Here is a 5,043-nt window from a genome sequence, read left to right on the forward strand (position 1 = left end):
GTGTGCCCTTCAGACTGGGTAAAATCTGTATACCACCTGACAAAAAAAAAAGGTTATTTGGTGCTTAACAATCATTTGAGAACATCCCTCCTTTTACATACTGTAGATTTATATTTCTATCACTGTAATTAATACACTGTGCTAACAATTTAAAGGGATGTTATGATACAAATCTAATAGCAGGACAGACTTTAAAAATGTCTTCATGCATCTTTACGGCTTTGGGAATGGGTTGAGTATAAATAGCATTGTTAAGGCCATCGGTTATATCATTGTGGCATATTTACATACACAGATACAGTTATTTACATCAGCAATGGACTTCACGTCTATGTCTGGCTCTTAAAATCTGTGGAGTTCAGAAATCGACACCGGATTTTCAGAGAAGATTTCAGCGAAGACTGGGAATGATTAGCAGCAGACATGATGTTCTTTACAGCGGATAAACAAACTAAATACAGACAGGAAACATAAATAAAAGCTCATCGATACCTCTATTATAAGATCTATTATCATGAGGGATGGTTTGAAGAGAAAAAGAAATGTACATAATGTTCAACATATCTCAAATATAGTCAATTAGCCAAGACATGTTTGGCACATAACCATTATTTTATTTAGTAAACTCTGCTAAGAGTTGAACAAGTTATTGAAGACTATCTCACCTAAAATCATCAACTTCACACTTCTAGGTTCAGGGTTAGAAGTAACATTATACTTGACTATTATCATGTCCACAGGCTGCAGAGCATCTTCTGGTAGTAGGTCAGCAGTGCTATATATATATATATATATATATATATATATATATATATATATATATATATATATATATATATATATATATATGTACTAGCCCTCTACTTTGCACACTTTGCTTCTTCTGGAACTCAATTAATGGATCTTTTATGGTAGCACTACTTGTATTGTTCTCTGCTTGATATCGCTTTGTATGTATTTTCTCACTTGTAAGTCGCTTTGGATAAAACCATCTGTTAAATGAATAAAGAGAGAGAGCGAGAGATTATATTTGAAAGAGCTTGTTTATGTGTATGAGAAGAGGGAAAAGGAGTCATATGTGATCATTTATATTCATTTATAGTCATATGTGATCATTTATATTTACTGAAAAAAAATGTTGATGCTTCCAATACTTATTTCGCCCGCTGTGACTCCCAGGGTGCTGAGGAAGGCAGATGCAGTAATGCAGGAGCATGTTGATGCAGTTGACTAGTCTAGCTTGCAAGTAATAGAACAGGGACACCTGCTCTTGCATGAAATACCTCTTGTAGATGACGTTTGGCAGCCCCATCAACGAATACCCCCACGGAGAATGCGGTAGTCAAGGCACATAATAACCAATTAATAGAAGCACATGTTATGAAGGAAAGTTGTAAGCATATGCATAGCATATCATATTGGTGAAGAAAAAAGATGGTAGTCTCTGCATGTATGTCGACTACTGTCAATTAAAAGCAAAAACCAGGACTGGAGCTTTCCCTTTGCTACGCATTGAGGAGACCGTAGTATCCCTGATGGGGACCTGTTAAAATAATCCAAATAAAATCAAGTATGGAAAATTGTCTGGTTTGAAGAAAGGCCCCAGTGAACAAATGTTTTAGTCAAATGTCTTTAAGACACTTTTAAAAGTGCTAATTGAATCAACTGCACGTAGGTTTCCAGGGAGAGAGTTCCACAGTTTAGGCCCATAGTGACTAATGGCCAACGCCCGCTTTTCAGCCACGTTTTGGATGACCTAAGTGATCTAGCAGGAGTGTATTTAGTGATCGTGTTAGAAAGGTATGTAACAGCACCACCATGAAGACATTCGGAAATGAATAACAGGAATTTAAAATCAATTCTGTAAGATACAGGTAGTCAGTGACATAAGTGCCAGAGTGATATGAATCTTCAGTCCTCAATCTTCAATCTTCAGTCTCCATTCTTACATCTGCATTCTGAACTCTTTGTAAGTGTTTAATGGAGCTCTCTGGTAAGCTAACCAAAACATTGTTGCAGTAGTCGAGTCTAACAAATGCATGTATGAGTTTCCCACTGTGGGGAGAAAATATCACAAACTTTAGAGATGTTATGAAGGTGATAATATGCTGTTTTACAAACATTGGTAATATTTTTTTAAACAAAAATGTAGAAATTTTCAGAAAGTTTGTTTTAGTAACCTAATTAACATAAAATTACATTATGCTGAATGCACAGCTGGCTTTGAGCTGATTAGATCTCTTACGTCTAAAGCAGTTATTATTAATGAAACCATTACTGATCAGATGTTTCATATAATGTGTTTAACAGAACTATGAATTAAATCAAATGAGTACATCGCCCTCAATGAAGCCAGTCCTCCTGGATACAGTTATATACATCAGCCCCGTCTGACTGGCAGAGGAGGAGCTGTTGCACTTATTTTTAATGATGATCTAGGCGTCACATAAAAACCTAGTCATAAATTCAACACTTTTGAAGTTCTTCATACTCGTATAACATATGTAGACACAAAAAATAAATCTACCAGGTTGATTCCGCTAATAATTATTTACAGACCTCCAGGACCATATTCTGAATTCCTAAGTGAATTTGCAAATTTAATGTCTTGTTTCTCTAGATACAGCTTTAATTGTTGGTGACATTAATATACATTTAATAACTCGGAAGCCCCTCTGAGAACAGCGGATGTCTATTCTAGATTCAGTAGAGGTCAATCAGAATGTAATAGGACCCATTCATAATGGTGGTCACACTCTTGACTTGATACTAATATATGGAATAATTTAGCAAAAATAATCCCACTTCTGCAGTCCGAATCTATCTCAAAGTGTGAAGGAGTTACTATTTGGAGGTACCAAGGGGCAGCTTTAATTATCCCAGAGACAGTTTTTGTTTATAAGGGTGCAACAGAATTAATACATTTGGTCATCCTGACATTAAAGCTCTCCACAAGAGTGTCTGATGAAGGAAGTGAAAGAGGCCACAGAGATGATATGAGCTCCATGAAGGTCGCAGCTATATCAGCAGTGAGATAACGCTTAGTGACAGTCCTCTTATCACTCACACTGTTAGTACATGCTGAAATTTCAAAGAAGACACAATAGTGGTCAGAAATGACAATGTAACCATTTTTGGTTCATTAATAGCAAAACCATATGAGATCACCAGATCCAGTGTATGGCCATGTTTGTGTGTGGGCCCAGATTCATGTTGCATAAGGCCAAAAGAGTCTATGAACCCTGTGAAGCTGACAGTCAATGGATCAGAGATTACATTCATATGGATGTTGAAACCACTGGTAATTAACACATATTCATATGTCCTTGACCCCAAAATGCAAGAAAACCTTAAAGTCTAGGAAGATGATACATGATAGTTGATAGATAGCATGGTGCTATAGACAGGCAGCACCCCCACCCTGCTTATTCATTCTAGGGACACAGAAGAATTAAAAACCCTGGGGGGGATAATAACACAACCTCAACAGCAATATGGGCATCAGGGCATAGAGCAGATGATGGAATTGGTTATGCCAACAGTGTTATTGGCCCAACTGTGGCCCAAAGCTGTAGAAAATGTGAGCGCTGCCAGATGACTAATGATACTCAGCCATTGGCTGGAGGATTCATAGGCCATGTATTAGCTGCTAATCCCATAGAAATAGTGGCCATTGATTTTATGGTGTTGGATACAGTCCACTTGGGCCACGAAAACCTTTTGGTCATGACAGATGTATTTAGCAAGTACACTCTAGCCATGCCCACGAGAGATCAGCGGGCCGAGACTGTAGCCCAAGTGTTGGTAGCTGAGTGTTTTTTTAAGTTCGGGGAACCATCGTAATTTTAGGTTGGCCCTCATATGACAACTTTGCAAGCTCTACCAGATCAAATAGTCCAGTATGACTACAAACCATCCAGCTGGCAATGGTCAGTGTGAACAGTTTAACCGGTCCCTCCAAGAGGGACTGGTCCTCCTGTCTTCTTCAGATGCTCTTTTGTTGTAATATCAACCAGGTTGTGTGAGCTCCTATGAGTGGGGGTACAGTGTATACCCTTGCACCAACCAACTACTTTATCAAGTTGTTTGTGATGACCGGACTCTATTGGTTGTTGTTCAACTTTGCTCAATGGAGCAGAAAAACTAAGATTTATTCTGCATGATTCTAAATTTATTTTTATTTTATAACAGGAAACTATTGCAATCCACATGAGGGGAAATTGTGCATGCTTAATGAAGGAGGCATGCTGTCAACTGAAGTTCCACATCCACCAGAAGGTGTGCTTAATTTATCAACAACCAGATGTTGATAAATGTGCTTGAATTTCAACAAGCTACTTGTTGTAAAGGTGCCTCAGGATATGGCAAGGATTCCCTGTAAAAATGACCTCTGGAATCTGTGGATTACCTGCTCACAAATGGAAAAACTGAACAACCATTTTTCTCTCCTTTGTTTGAAGGGACTGATTGACAGCAGACACTATGAAATGTGGTTTGACTTTACACACACATGCATTATCATATGCTCAAGAGCCAGACAGACATTGACAGACTAGAAATAGTTGACGGGTATCTGTAAAGATGTTACGCCACAGCCAGCAGATGGCACTGCGGCATGGCTTCTGACTGGTCACGTGACTCTTTTGCTTTCATTTGCTTCCTGCTTGGACATTGATATAAGTCTGATCATGTCTCTGATTTTCCCCAGGTGTGCATGTTTTGGTTTGATTATGTTGACTATTTAAAACCCTCCGTGACTGCGCACTTTGCGCAGTATTATTTGGTTTACATTTGTCATGTCGAGGAAGTATGACGGTATGTGCTAACGTGTAGCATGCTAGCGGTCGTAGCTAGATGTCCTGAGTTTAAGTATAGTCAGTAGAGACCGCACTCCCTGTGTTTTGTTTGTCTGCTAATTAATAAAGACTTTGACCTGCACCTGCATCCGCCTCCAGTCCCGATTGGTTTCGTAACAGAATACTGCGCCCAAAAATGTGGAAGCAGCAGGCCAGGATTTGAGCGCTTTACCGTTCGTCCCTCGAG

This window comes from Ictalurus punctatus, chromosome 5 (genome assembly GCF_001660625.3).
Source record: "Ictalurus punctatus breed USDA103 chromosome 5, Coco_2.0, whole genome shotgun sequence".
In the NCBI taxonomy this organism is placed as follows: Eukaryota; Metazoa; Chordata; class Actinopteri; order Siluriformes; family Ictaluridae; genus Ictalurus; species Ictalurus punctatus.